This window comes from Nomascus leucogenys, chromosome 7b (genome assembly GCF_006542625.1).
Source record: "Nomascus leucogenys isolate Asia chromosome 7b, Asia_NLE_v1, whole genome shotgun sequence".
NCBI classification, from domain to species: Eukaryota; Metazoa; Chordata; class Mammalia; order Primates; family Hylobatidae; genus Nomascus; species Nomascus leucogenys.
This window is the reverse complement of record NC_044387.1, coordinates 81,458,340-81,474,669: the sequence shown is the minus strand read 5'-3', so window position 1 is coordinate 81,474,669 and position 16,330 is coordinate 81,458,340.

The following is a 16,330-nucleotide window of genomic DNA, read 5'->3' as shown; positions in this document are numbered from 1 at the left end:
TGTGCTAGCTAAAAGTTATATACCAGCATGGCCATGTTATCTCAAATATTTTAAATATTTTGTATGGCATCATGTTAATTGAAACCCAGGCAGATTGGAATCTTGTCCTTGATTTTGTATTATTCTGCAATAGCTGGACCACTGTGCTCACATGTAATCCTAATCATTAAATTTTTGTTGAACTGAAGTGAGTCATCATGTTTAGAGCTGGATGAAATTTTAAAAGTTATCTGGTTATATATCAATTCTTTATTTTCCCCAGAATTACTAGATATATAATAATGAGTTATTTATGAAAAGTCACATAAAAGTTTTCATGTATTCTTCCAGGTTTCTTTCTACATGAGTTCCTTAAACCTGAATAAGTTAATTGTCTCATATCTGAATAATTACATCTAAGCAAGAATCAGAGATATAATTTCTGTGTTCTTCAGCTGTCTAACAAGTGGAATTTAATCAGTTCATACCTATTATATGTTTTTTGTGTTTCCTTTCTAAAGATAAAGATATTAAAACTTAAATAGCATTACAAAGATAGAAATTTATGTAAGAGATGGATCAGTAAGCTTTAAGCTATACCTTTTTTTATTTATTTTTTATTATTATACTTTAAGTTTTAGGGTACATGTGCACAATGTGCAGGTTCATTACACATATATACATGTGCCATGTTGGTGTGCTGCACCCATTAACTCGTCATTTACATTAGGTATATCTCCTAATGCTATCCCGCCCCCCACCCACCCCACGACAGGCCCTGGTGTGTGATGTTTCCCTTCCTGTGTCCAAGTGTTCTCATTGTTCAGTTCCCACCTATGAGTGAGAACATGTGGTGTTTGATTTTTTGTCCTTGCGATAGTTTGCTGAGAATGATGGTTTCCAGCTTCATCCATGTCTTTACAAAGGACATGAACTCATCAATTTTTATGATTGCATAGTATTCCAGGGTGTATATGTGTCACATATTCTTAATCCAGTCTATCATTGATGGACATACGGGTTGGTTCCAAGTCTTTGCTATTGTGAATAGTGCAGCAATGAACATATGTGTGCATGTGTCTTTATAGCAGCATGACTTATAATCCTCTGGGTATATATGCAGTAATGGGATGGCTGGGTCAAATGATATTTCTAGTTCTAGATCTTTGAGGAATCGCCACACTGTCTTCCACAATGGTTGAACTAGTTTACAGTCCCACCAATAGTGTAAAAGTGTTCCTGTTTCTCCACATCCTCTCCAGCACCTGTTGTTTCCTGACTTTTTAATGATCATCATTCTAACTGGTGTGAGATGGTATGTCATTGTGGTTTGATTTGCATTTCTCTGATTGCCAGTGATGATGAGCATTTTTTCATGTGTCTGTTGGCTGCACAAATGTCTTCTTTTGACAAGTGTCTGTTCATATCCTTTGCCCACTTTTTGATGGGGTTGTTTGTTTTTTTCTTGTAAATTTGTTTAAGTTCTTTGTAGATTCTGGATATTAGCCCTTTGTCGGATGAGTAGATTGCAAAAATTATTTCCCATTCTGTAGGTTGCCTGTTCACTCTGACGGTAGTTTCTTTTGCTGTGCAGAAGCTCTTTACTTTAATTAGATCCCATTTGTCAATTTTGGCTTTTGTTGCATAGCTATACCTTTAAAAAAATTACCACTAAAAGCTTAATTTAAGTTCTCTTAAAGCATATGTATGTTTACATGACAAACAAACAAAGTCCACTCCACATTTTTTAGATCTAGCTTTCCTGGTAAATCTAAACTATAACATAATACAAAATTTTCTGTTTTCACTGGAGACATTGCCAGTGGAGAAGTAGAGGCCATGATGTAGTGAGCAGTGCCTTGAAAGCAGAAAGATCAGAGTGCCAAGCATGCCTCAGTCAGTCACCAGTTAAACCATGTAAAATTTACTAGGTTAAAATAATAGTCAAAAATGGCAATTTTATATTATTCTGCATATATATAATATGTGTGTATGTGTATATATATATGTATATATAGATAACTTCTCTTAACTCAGTTTTGTAAATTTTAAATTGGGCTTAATATTTCCTTTTTGGTAAAGAGTTAAACTAAGGCAATATTTCAATAGTTTTGAAATGCATAAATGGCTAAATAAATAATAGCTATTTTATTAAGTCAGGTATATCTCTATATTTACTTCATTGTGCATTACAAACTGCCATTGAATCCTTTTGAATTAATTTAAATGCAAATAATGCATTCAGATCTTAGCAGTTGTATAGTACAAAAAAGGTTACAGCTTTGAAATAATGATAAATATTCTGTTAAATTAATTGTTATTTTCTAGGAAGCATGCAAGAGAGTGTGACAAGAACATCACCAAATGCAAAGGTCTATTAGCCAACTAGACCAATAAAAATTACCCCTCTGGTCAAAATCAGAAGGGCTAGTAATCATTAACAAGCCTAATAAAGAATTACAGTATTAATCAAAAAGTTTATTTTTATTCACTTGTGAACCTTGAGCTAATTCCAGAAGTCACATGAAGGAAATAGAAACACTGCCTGTGTAATCTCCTTGCCTGCTTTATGCATAATGAGAATAGAGTTGACTCTCCCGTCAAGAAATCAATTATTAAGCAGTGCAAACATTATTTTAATTTAAAAGAAACTTGTTTCTGAAACTTTGTACTGTTGTAGTGCAATTGAATCTTTCCTTCTCAGCAGTTTCCATGGTCATGAATCCACCGCATCTCTTTTCACCAGTAGCAAGATTGCTACTTATATGCAAGGGTTTTAGAGTCCATAACAAAATAACTACATTTTTATCCATACTTTTTCATTAGATTAGACTATGTATATTCATTTTAAATTTAACTATTTAGTTCAGATTAGCAATGTGGAACAAAAATAAAAATTAGAAACTGAAAACAAGTTTATCTGGTTTTCAAACAAATTAATGAAACTTCAAATATACTGTTTGGCAAGTAAAAACTAATACAATTTTGTAACTGTCAGCCCCTGTACAATACTAATTAAAAGGTAAATATTGAGAAATAAGTTTGCAAACTTGTTTGTCTTTAAAAATATTTTATGGAAAGAAAAAGTAGGAACAGTAAAGGTCTTTGTCTTTAAAAACGTTTTATGGAAAGAAAAAGTATTTAGGAACAGTAAAGGGTAGCCATAATGGAATCTACAAATACTGTTCTACCATCATATGATAAAGCTAGATTTATTGCTATTGGTGTCAGTTTTAAGAAGGCTGAGGTCAGGAGTTCGAGACCAGCCTGGCCAACATGGCGAAACCCTGTTTCCACTAAAATTACAAAAATTAGTAGCGCGTGGTCGTGGGCACCTGTAATCCCACCTATTCAGGAGGCTGAGGCCAAAGACACGCTTGAGCCCTGGAGGCAGAGGTTGCAGTGAGCCGAGATCATGCCACTGCACTCCAGCCTGGGCAACAAGAGCGAGACTCTGTCTCAAAAAAACAAATAAATAAATAAATAAATAAATTATAAGAATTAGCTCCTATTTTGCAGAAACAGCATTATTAGAAATATTAAAGAAGTATTTTCCTCTTCTACAATTAAAAAGTTTTTTAATCATGATAGAAATCTCTTGGCATTGTCATGTTTTTGTCAAATAAGATAAATGATGAAAAAAGTTTGTGGCCGGGCACGGTGGCTCACGCCTGTAATCCCAGCACTTTGGGAGGCTGAGGCAGGCAGATCACGAAGTCAGGAGATGGAGACCATCCTGGTTAACACGGTGAAACACTATCTCTACTAAAAATACAAAAAATTAACTGGGCGTGGTGGCGGGTGCCTGTAGTCCCAGCTACTCGGGAGGCTGAGGCAGGAGAATGGCGTGAACCCGGGAGGCGGAGCTTGCAGTGAGCCAAGATCAAGCCACTGCACTCCAGCCTGGGCGACAGAGCAAGACTCCGTCTCAAAAAAAAAAAGAAAAGAATTAGCTCCTGTTTTGCAGAAACAGCATTACCTATGGCAGTCACCTGTGGTATTTTAGTACCCAATACAGCAAAATTGTATTTCATATGCATGTGTAGCTGTAGTATTTTAGCATTCACACTAGATCATTTATATATTTCTTGTTTGTCTTGTAACAAAGTGTAAAAGCTTGAGTAGTTGGAGTAAGAGTGGCAAAAGCTTAATTTTAGTCCTTGGAATTTAACTTTAAAGCTATACATCTGAGTGATGTACTAATGTCTTACTCTGCTGATGCATATTCTCTACTACTGTTAAAATCAATGCATAAAGGCTACGTGAACATTTTATAAATAAATTAGCTTTTAAAATATTACATATATATTATTTCTGATATTTATCAGAAATATTAAAAGAATATTTTCCTCTTCTACAATTAAAAAGTCTTTTAATCATGATAGAAATCTCATGGCATTGTCATTTTTTTGTCAAATAAGATAAATGATGACAAAAGTTTGTAAGCCACATAATATTAAAAACTAATCATACTACTTGCACAATACATTATTAGTATGGTAATGGAAGAAAATCCAAATGAAATACTTTATACTATTCCATTGTCCACTGGACAATGATATGGTTTCCTGAAGAATCAATAGAATGAAGAAAATGTTGAAAATCAGCTGTGTAATGAACTGCAGTGAAGTGAATTTTCATAAGTAGATGAAATCATACTCCATGTTAATTATGACTGTCTACTCAAATCTGTAATATTCCTGAAAAATAAAAAGTTACGATGAAAATTCCAACATTTATGAAAGTGATTCAAATGAGTCAGTTAGCAAAACTTGTTATTTATTGAAAATATATTTATTTTTCTAATGTCATTAATTGTGCATTAGAACAAATAGCAGTTATGGTTGTCAGCAGCATGGATGTTGGCCATCACCCAAAAATAGATCAGGTGTTTTTTTTTGTTTGTTTTGTTTTTTTTTGAGACGGAGTCTCGCTCTTTCACCCAGGCTGGTGTGCAGCGGCGCGATCTAGGCTCACTGCAAGCTCTGCCTCCCAGGTCCAGGCCATTCTCCTGCCTCAGCCTCCGGAGTAGCTGGGACTACAGGCTCCTGCCTCCACACCCGGCTAATTTTTTGTATTTTTAGTAGAGATGGGGTTTCACCATGTTAGCCAGGATGTACTTTGACTAATTTTTTTTACAGATTAATCAAAGTTGTAATGTATAAATTTGAAGTAAACATAGAAGAAAGCAATGCTCAACACCTTTGTCAAAAATCTTTACTCTGTTAAATTGAGAAAAAAAATTGCTTGGTTGTTACTTTTTTCTAGTTTAGTTTGATAACCACTAACATTACAAGGACACTATAAGGACACTAACATTATAAGGACAACAAAAATTTAAAAAAATCATATGTGTGTATATATATATATATGTATGTATAGGTTTTGCCAATAAATAGAAATTTAAGAAATAGGACAAGAGCCTGGGGAAGAAAAATAGAGATAGAGGGAGAGAAAAGCAAACTAAAAGTCTGGTACCTCTTGAGAATCCTTTGGGGGCCAAGGAAACATGCTCCTAGTTCTGTGGTCCCATGAGGAGCACTTTGGGGTAATGTATTTAACTTAATTGGTTCTAAAAGCTGGATCTGCCTAGGCATCTCAATTGAACTTCCAAAATTCTGAAAAAAATAGTATATAAGTAATTTATTTATTATATCATATATTTTGTGCATTCTATAGACTAATATATATCATTTATAAAATGTATTTAAAATACGTAATCTATAAAACAAAATTATAGAAATTACTTTTTTATATGAAAATATTAAACACCTGTCAAGGATTTTATTAAATTTATTAACAAATGAGGAAACTAGTAAGATGATTAGGCTGGCCCAAAGGAGATATTGAGGATTGAAGAACATTGAATCATGTGAATAGTAAAATAAATTTCCTAATTGATACAAAGCTCATAAATATTTTATAAGACAAGAAATCTGTAACGTATGTGGTTATCATTTCTACTGTAGGAACATTTATAAGTTAACCTGTCATTATAGAATATTTTGTCCCTTATCAGATAATGCATATCGAAGGTACATTATTATAGATAATGAATTCTTGGGTGACTGTGTTAAGCAATGACATGAAATAGATACGCAGATATTCCTGTGTTTCATTTCCTGATTTTTATCAATATTACTTAACATCACTTGTTCAGAAATTAAAGCCTGCAGGTTTTTCTACCAGTTTAATTGGCTATCACATCCACCTTCTAAGGATTCCACACTTTCAAAGTCACCAGAGCTGTTGAGAGATTTGTAAGTAGTTCCTGTACTGAGCTTCAGACCATCACCCTTCTCTTTATACATGATGCATAATCTCCACATCATGTTATGCATACACTAACAAATATGGCTATTGTAGTTGGTTTGCTGCTCTTCCTTCCATTTTTTTTTTCCTGTGGTAATTATGAAATCACAGGTGTGCTAACAATAACTTTTGCAAACGGTCTGAGGAAATGTTGTGTCCAAATAGAACATACAGGCCAACTAAAAGCTGTATAGATGAGAGGGATAATTTGCAAATGCTGCATTATTGACCGTAATCATTCCACAGGTTTTCTTTACTTTTTCACAGGTCAAAATCAGGAAAATTTGGCCTAAGCCCTTGTATATAATAATCCCTCCAACAGCATTTTTCCCTTTTCCAAATTGTTGAAGTTTGTTGGTCTACAAGGAAAAACATATATTTTGATGAGAAAGTAAATAACTGTTGTCATGCACCTAAAATATTTCACTAGCAACGAGTGTGATTTGCAGTACTTTTAAAATGACTTGTACAGATTATTAATTTATTTTCAGAAGTGGGTAATAAAATATTTGAGAAGTTAATACATACTGTTAGCACAATATAAATGTAATAAATCATATGAATTAGCACATGGGAAATGAGAGAATAAATAAAATATTTTTATGTATAATTTTCTGTTTACAAGAAGTAGTCTTTTTTACAGTATTTGTATCATTATTAATATCTGGTAAATGATAATATTTTTTGTAAAAATTTTTGGTGTTAATTTCTTGCCAGTTCTAAGATTGGAGGAGGTAATATAAGTGATTTAATTCTATTGTTTAACAGAGGTAAATGTATATACTACTATTTCTGATAGTAAAGTAGTGAAGAGACAAGTAATATTCATTGTGGACCAACAAAGTCATTGTTCTATTTTTGTTTTGTTTTGTTTTGTTTGAGATGGAGTCTTGCTCTGTTGCCCAGTATGGAGTGCAGTAGCACGATCTCAGCTTACTGCAAGCTCCGCTTCCCAGGTTCAAGGGATTCTTGTGCCTCAACCTCCCAAGTAGCTGGGATTACAGGTGTATGCCACCATGCCTGGTTAATTTTTGTATTTTTAGTAGAGACGGAGTTTTACCATGTTGGCCAGGCTGGTCTCGAACTCCTGACCTCAAGTGATCTGCCTGCCTAAGTTTTCCAAAGTGCTGGGATTGCAGGTGTGAGCCAACACACCTGGCCTAGACATTGTTCTTAATATTCACATTTTAACATGCAATTTGTACACAATATAAGTGTAATGTAAGCTCCTCCTCCTCCACAATTTATGTGTGCAAAAACCGAGTTTTATAAATGTTAAATAATTCATAAAAGTAGCTGGGAATGTTTTGATGTAGTAATGCTTCTGCTTTATTATATTCTAAAAATATCACGTACCTCAATCCCATCCAATTCTTATGCTTGAATGAGAATACAGCGGGGTATAGAATTGTAGGATGAAGGATATTTTTTCATCAGAACTTTAACATCATTATTCAATTTTTCCAATATTTACTGTTGATAGAAGTCAACTGTAAGTATAATTTTTTTCTGTTAGCTAGATAAATTATAGAATAAAAGTAATATTTCTTTCATATTTTAGAGTTATTATTCTTTTTCCTCCTAGGATATTGTTGCTGATGAAAACAAATCTGTCAGTCCAATATTCTTTCCTCATAAGTAATATATATTTTGTGAATGTCTTTAAGCCTGTTTACTTTTTATTTTATGACTGCCGGTTTTATCACAACGTTTCTGAATAGCCAGCTCTGCTTTTATTAAGGTTTTCTTTCGTATTTTTTAATTCCTTTTTCTAGTCATAAAAACTATTAGCTATCATGGCTTTGGATAAAGCTTCTCCCTTATACTGTCAAATTCCAAGTGGACTTTGTTGAGACTTCTTGTTTTATCTACATACTACATAATTGCTTGCTTTGTTTATTTAGTTGATTTTCCCCTCTTTATTTCCTGTTACTGTATCTTAGGTTATTTTCTTTTATCAATCTTCCAAATCTTATTTTATCTTAATGCCTATTATGGAATTTCAAATTTAGAAGAAAATAAAACGTAAATATAATGGACATAAAAATGATAAAATGAAGAGCTGGGAATCTACTAATCCATGAAAATAATTTTTCCAAAATGTACCATTTAATAATGATTCTCTTCTTTGCGCCATCCCTGGCCTGACTATGATTCTCCATCTTAAACCTATGCTAAATTTTCTGTGTAGTTTTCTCTTATATTTCTTGAAATTTCCTATATGTTTGTATGTCCGTGAAATGCATATTGTCAGCTTAACACAAAGCTTCATAAAGATTCACCGGTGTTGATTAATGTAACTACTGAACTTTCATTTTCATTGTACAAAAATTTAGTAGGTTATTTTTCTATATCTGGCTGCCTGGCTAAATTCTCAATTATATCTAATGATATTTCTAGTAACCGTGCTATTTCTAGTAATTTGTATAACTGTTTATGTACACAATCATAACTTTGCAAATAGCACAAACTTGTTTTCTTTTTATACTTTGAAGTTTTTACTTTTTTATTTTGACTTGCTGTGCTCCAAAGGATCTGTACTATACCATGAAGTAGTAAGAGTGATAATGGGAATGTAAGTTTTTTGTTTTTCCTTCAGTTTACATGAAAGATGTATTAGGGTTCTCTAGAGGGACAGGACTAATAGGATAGATGTATGTATTAAAAGGGAGTTTACTAAGTAGTATTGACTCACACAATCACAAGGTGAAGTCCCGTAATAGGCCGTCTGTAAGCTGAGGAGCAAAGAAGCCAGTCCAAGTCCCAAAACCTCAAAAGTAGGGAAGCTGACAGTGCAGCCTTCAGTCTGTGGCTAAAGGCCCGAGAGCCCCTGGCAAACCACTGGTGTAGGTCCAAGAGTCCAAAACCTGAGGAACTTGGGGTGTGCTGTTTCAGGGCAGGAAGCATCCAGCACGGGAGAAAGATGGAGGCTGGAAGACTCAGCCAGTCTAGTCTTTCCATGTTCTTCTGCCTGCCTTATTCTAGGTGCTCTGGAAGCTGATCAGATTGTGCCCACCCAGACTGAGGGTGGGACTGTCTCTCACAGTGCACTGATTCAAATGTTAATCTCCTTTGGCAACACCCTCACAGACACACCCAGGAAGAATCTTTGCATCCTTCAATCCAATCAAGTTGACACTCAATATTAACCATTGCAAAGGATGTCTTATATTCAACTCTAGTTTTATTTTAAGTTTTTTAAAGATACACTGAAAGGAAATGCTCTTTTCTTACTAATTTGCTGTTTTGAAAAACTATTAATAGATATCTGTAGTTGATCTTACTGCAATTGATGTACAGTTCTTTGCAATTAGTTATTTGAAATTATAACTTTTTATAAATATTTTATATGTTCTTGAAAATAGTACATGTTCTTCAATTCTTAGATTGGATCAGTTTTATATTTTTATTCCATAATGTCTATTTTATTTGTGATATTATCTGCTTGTTTATGTTACATTGACCTTGAATATTCTGCATTTACTATTCCACATATACCTATATTTCCTTAGAAACTGTATTTTGTTTATTTCCTTCTTGCAGTGATTAACTAAAAAATACAGCACACATCTCTCACTGAATAAAATCGACAAGCACATTTATTTTTCTCACAGACAATGAAATGAGCTTAGAGCATATTATTTATCTCCATCCCAAATGTTTTTGCTATTTTTGGCATGTGATTTAATTTATCATACATAAATGTTTTAGCCCAAAGGATAATATTCTGATTGCTTTTTATAACCAATAATCACTTGGATTATCCAACATTTTTGTCATATGTACTGTTTTTTATTTTTTCATTTATAATCTTTGATTTGCAACCATGTTCTTTCTGCCTAAATTTGAAGAGCACCTTTAGAATGGCCTTCATTTGATTCTGCTGGTAGAACATTTTTTCTTTTAAGCTGTTAGAAAATATATTTTGGCTCAAGTGAATTCTTGAAGTATATGTTTCCTAATAGATTGTCAATGATTTACTTATGGAGCATTTTGTAGTTAGTCTACTGTCTCCTGTCTTTTTCTAAGAAGTCAGATTTTTTTTTACATTTAGATTTTGTAATAAAATCTCTCTTTTCTTCTAATGATATTAACATTTTATCTTCTTTGTTTGAATTTCTACAGTTTTGTTGTGATGTGTTTGGTTATGAGCTTCTTTATGATTATCATATTTATAATCATTTCAGCTTCTTGATTTATGACTTTCAAATGTTTTGTAAAATTCTTAAATATTAAATACACATATCTCCATTAAATATTCAAATTTACGCTATTATCTTCTATTGCTGGCCAAGTTTCCAATTAAATATTTGTTAGTCTGGATCCACTATGTGTTTTTTCTACTGATCTGAATGTTCCATTATTTCATCTCTCTATTTCTCATTCTGTACCAGTTGTTTTTTCTTTGTTTTTGTTTTTGTTTTGTTTTGTTTGTTTTTTTGAGATGGAGTCTCACTCTGTAGCCCAAGCTCCAGTGCAGTGGCATGATCTCAGCTCACTGCAACCTTCGCCTCTGGGACTCAAGTGATTCTCCTGGCTCAGCCTCCCAAGCAGCTGGGACTAGACATGTGCGGCACCACACCCGGTTAATTTTTTTGTATTTTTAGTAGAGACAGGGTTTCACCGTGTTGCCCTGGGTGGTCTCGAACTCCTGAGCTTAGGCGATCCACCCGCCTCAGCCTCCAAAAGTGCTGGGATTACAGGCGTGAGTCACCGCGCCCTTCATGTACCAGTTGTTCTGACCTATCTTCCAGGCAATTAATTATCTCTCCCACTGTATATAATCTGTTAAATTCATTGACTAGTTAATGATTATTTCTGTGTTTATCAATTTGTATAATTTTTCTTGGCTATTTTTGGTCCAAATCTGATTGGTCATTTCTGAATGAATAAATCTTCATGCTTATTCTCAAATAATTTCCAAAAATAATTTGTGAAAATTTAGCACTTAATGAAATCTAGGATTTACATTATGACTCATAGACTGTTCGAAAAGTATGCTTAATATTTCAAGCAGATGATAGTTAAGTTTGAAAGATTCAGTATGATTATAAATTTAAAAAATAGTGACAGATCAGATTTGGACAAAAGAAAAAGGTCAAAAAATTGTACAAGCTGATAAATTAAAAAATATAATTAACAATTAGGGTCCTTTAAGTAAATATCTGTTTCCCTGGCTGTCTGTAGACATACTGCAGCTGCCAGTTTCTTTAAGTATTTCCTTACCTTGTGCTCCCAGGGCAGCCCATACTATTGACTGATTTGGGTGCAGATTGAAAGACTGGTCATTCCTGCTGAGCAAGGTCATCAATGTTGAGCCATGTATATTTCTAAGCTTTCCATTAGGTTAGTTGAGACTTTTTTAGGCCTATATTTTAGGTAGACTTTTATCTTTCCCCCAAATCTACTTCTCCCTCTCTTCCACACTTGTTGATGCCTGGTGAACACCATGCATGTCAAAACTCTATCTCAGCATGTGCTTCGTCAGCCTACAAAAATATTGATAAGACTTACAGGTTAATTGATATCGACTTCAGCTGCCTTCTTGCCAGCACTCACTCACGTCATAGTACTAGGTTTATATATGTAATGCAAACACCAAAATTAAAAAAAAACCCTCAGCTCTAATACATATCTTTCTAAACACAGCTCAGTACTTATTCAAGTTCATTAAAAAATGTATTTTCACTGAACACTAAGGTTATGTTTAATTCATGTACCTTTCCATTTCCAATCTACTCCCCCATCATTAAAGTGGCACTTCTCCGGAAACAGTATGAGAAGAACATAATTTTTCCTTGCAAAAGGAGAAAACATAGTTAAAAATAAGTTGGAAGTAATTCCTCAGAGGTAGACAGTAGATAAAAATTAGGGGCTTATTATCTATTGGTATGCAGGAAAAGAAAAGCAGAAGCGTTTGCTTGTTCTTATCATTGAAAATATGATGTGAGTACGTAATGTGTTCTAATGTGCCTAAAATATTAAATTTTTTTTGTTTTTGAAAAGTATTTTATCATATGCAACTTTAACCTTTTTATCTTCACCTGTGATCCTCAAAAAACAATTTATATTTGGTAATCTTGGCAAATGGCATAGTAACTGTATGTCTAGAGTTTTGCTCTTTTGAAACACTAAAATCAAGTCAAAAACATAATACACTCAAAATGGTTTGTGAACATTGCTTGCCAACACCAGCATCAACATTCGTCCTAGGGTTAATTGCGAAAACTCATCATACAATGAATGCTTGAGGATGAAATTGTGGGGATAGTGATGAGAGATATTTGTGTGCATTCATGTGATTTTAATACCTTTATTTGGATTTTTCTTGCCAATATTTATATTTAGAAAAACATAATATTAGGAGATTCTATTCAATTCTCAGTTTTTCACAGTGTAACAGATATCGTAAGTGATGCATTTATTTTAAAGCTGAAAAGAATGTGCCTAGAGTGAAAAATGTTTGTACATTGAAACCCGATGGAGAGTTGTCCAGGCAATAAAGATATAATCTTTAAAATGGATATATCAGTCAAAAAACAAAAACAGTATTTGCTTTGTAATTGACTATCACAACTAATGCTGGCAGAGAATAAAACTCAAACTTTACTCTCCTACAGTTTGTATCTCCCGTGTATATTCCCCATAGTCTGTTATTTTTATTAAATAGTTTAGTCACTCAACAAATAAAAAGAATGCCAATTTAGCATAAGCAGAAGTATTTTTTTCACCCCCAAGATAAATATTTGTCACATATCCTAATTATTATATCTGCATTCAAAGAAATAAAATGCATTGTTCATCTTCAATGTCATGCCTTTTTCTGGATTTCTTTGTATTATTCAACATACCAGGTATTATTTCAAAAATGTACTAAGGATTTTAGTTTGAACATAGAAATATTAACTATTTATATTTTTAATTAGAAGAGTATCTCATTTTTGATAATGAGTAATAGATCACTTTGATAATCCAAATAAAGTTACGAAATCTGTAACCAAAAAATGCACATATTAATAAATGCAACTTTTTTACAGAAATTAGGAATATCATTGATATTCCAGTAAGGGGGAAATATCAAAACATACTTCAGTCATATTCATGAAATTTGAAATTTCATGAATGTTAATTGAAGAGCATCTGAATAAGATTATAAAGGATAATTGATTCTTCATCTGCTATGCATTTATGTGATATTCAATTAAAATTGAGTTACATTAATTATGGAGTGATTCTATCATTCAGTATAACAGTAAGATAAATAGTACTAATAACCATAGCTACTGAGGACTTATTGACCACTTATTAGATTATAATGCACTGCACCAAACATTTTCATTCTCATATTTATGTCCCCAAACGAATTCTGGTGAAATTTACCATTAATAATCTCATTTTTACATGACAGAAGAGAGACTTTGCAATATTAGCTAAATTTTTTAAAATCAATAATTTAGGAAATAAGTTGTACTCCATAGTTTATATGGTGCCGAAACCTTCGGCCTTAATAATTGATTATACACTATGAGAAAGCTTTAACATCTTCATGAGGAAAAAAAAGTATTTGGTACAAGCTACTAGGTCTATTGATTTTTAATTTTTTTATACTTCATTCTCTTTTAAATTGCATTGATTTTTAAATAACGTACAGTTTAAATGCATAAATTTTAGGTCAGTTTTGCTATCACTATTAAAAAATATTTTATTATAAAAATATTTTACATACATTAATCCTATATAACATATATGTATATGAGGTAAAGATAAATGAAATGAACACTCTTGTGTACAACATATTGCTTGAGAATCATGATTCCGCTACATTCTTTGAGGCCTCCTACATACTTCTCTATCACAACCTTCTCCTCTTACAAGATAAATACCATGCTGTTCATGAGTATTGTATTAATATTATTCACATACCTTTTGTAGTGTGATGAGTACCACGCTAAATGTATGTCTGTGATTAGACCCCTGAGGCTGGGCGGTGAGCCAAGGCCATGGTGCCCAGCCAAAGAGCAGGCATCTCTAAGAACCCAAACATCCTAGAGGGTATCTGAGAACCTACGAAGGAAAATAGTACCGTCACACATACACAGTAGGCAAAGAGCCAGAAAATTACCTTACAAGCCGCTTAGAGATCGGAGGTGGCATGGATCTCTAGAGCCGTCCTGACGCTGTCCAGGAATGCCACATATCTAAGTCCTAATAAACTAATCTACCTGCCAAGCTGAACTTGTCCCAGTTGCGCTTTGGTTTCTTAGCACCTTCTCAGGGTGTTAAGCAGGGTCAAGGGATATGGGGCCGGGTGAACTTACAATCCCAAGTTTTTCTCGTTATACCTTTTACTGAACATTAATTTATTTTCAGGTGTTTTTCTGCTTAAACATTTATAAATTGGAACCACAATCATAATGTTTTCTTTTTTCTCCACGTTGAGATTGTTAAAAGTTATATGTGTGGATATGTGAAAGTGGCTGGACAGCTATAGAAAAACCATTTTTATACCAATGTAGTATTCCACTGAATGAAGAATATACCAATTCAGTTATACAATCTTCTGTGATGAATATTCAAATTTTTCCCAGCTTCTTATAAACAATATTTTTATGAACACTTAGTTACATGTTTCTTGGTGCACATGCATGAGAGATTTTACTGTTGGATATATCCATTAGTAGAACTGCTGAGTCACTGGTATCAACATTTTCAAGTTGCATAAATACCATATTTCTCCCATAAAAAATCTCACACTCTAAATCTTTACCAAAGTGAGTGGTATTACTAGATTTCTAACTTTTCTCAATTTGTCATGATAAAAAGTTGTGATTTTCAGTTTTCTAATTATTTATGTTAGAATGTCCACTGACCTTTCCTGTTGCTGAAATAATCACATATTTTTAAGATTTTAAAATAGTTTACAACATATAACTCAATGGCCTCTTATGTGTTTTAAATAGGCCCTCCAAATTCCTGTATTGCGTTTTCATTTTCCTTGTTTCATCTTTTTGAATCACAATTTACTTTTAATTTAATGAAGCCAATGATTTGGTCATTTTAGAGTTAAAATATTTTTTCTATATTTCCTTATTTCATACTTAAAGTTCTTAAGGTTTGAGTTCAAATTTAGTCCTTTATTTTTATTAATTTTACTTGGGTTGAAATGTCATATTTTCCCCTATAATATGTGTGTCTATGTGCATGTCTGTGTACGTGATTTTTTTTTTTTTTTTGGAAAACTAGTAACTTTACGCCCTCTATGCAAGCTGTTCAATATTCTCCTCATATATCAACACTGATCTTGGCCTTGTTAAAAGTCTGACAAATAAAGCAAAAAACTTGTATGGCATGAGGAGAGGTTCAAAAAATAAAATAAAAAATGATTCTAATTGATTTTGTTTTACTCTATGATCTACTTAATAGGAATCAGTACTATTCAAAAATTTAAGACTATATATCCATTAATTTGTTTATTCTTTAAATCATTTTTTAAAGATGGACATGATTTCCACAATTTTGCATGTATCTTTTATTACCAATAAATTCATATCTTGTGTTTTTTGTTTTGTTTTGCTTTTGATTAATAGAGATAAGCAGAGGTTGATTAAACCCCTGCTGATACCATGCAAGTTTTTTGTTTTATTTGTCAAACTTTGTAACAAGGCCAACATGGAAATCATCATTCTCAGCAAACTAACACAGGAACAGAACACCAAACACTGCATGATCTCAGTCATAAGTGGGAATTGAGCAATGAGAACACATGGACACAGGGAGGGGAACATCACCCACAGGGGCCTGTCAGGGAGTGGGGGGCTAGAGGAGGGATAGCATTAGGAGAAATAACTAATGTAGGTGACAGGTTGATGGGTGCAGCAAACCACCACGACACGTATGTACCTATGTAGCAAACCTGCACATTCTGCCTATGTATCCCAGACCTTAAAGTATAATAATAAAAAATAGCCAGGCATGGTGGCACACACCTGTAGTCCCAGCTACTCAGAAGGCTAAGGCACGAGAATTGCTTGAACTTGGG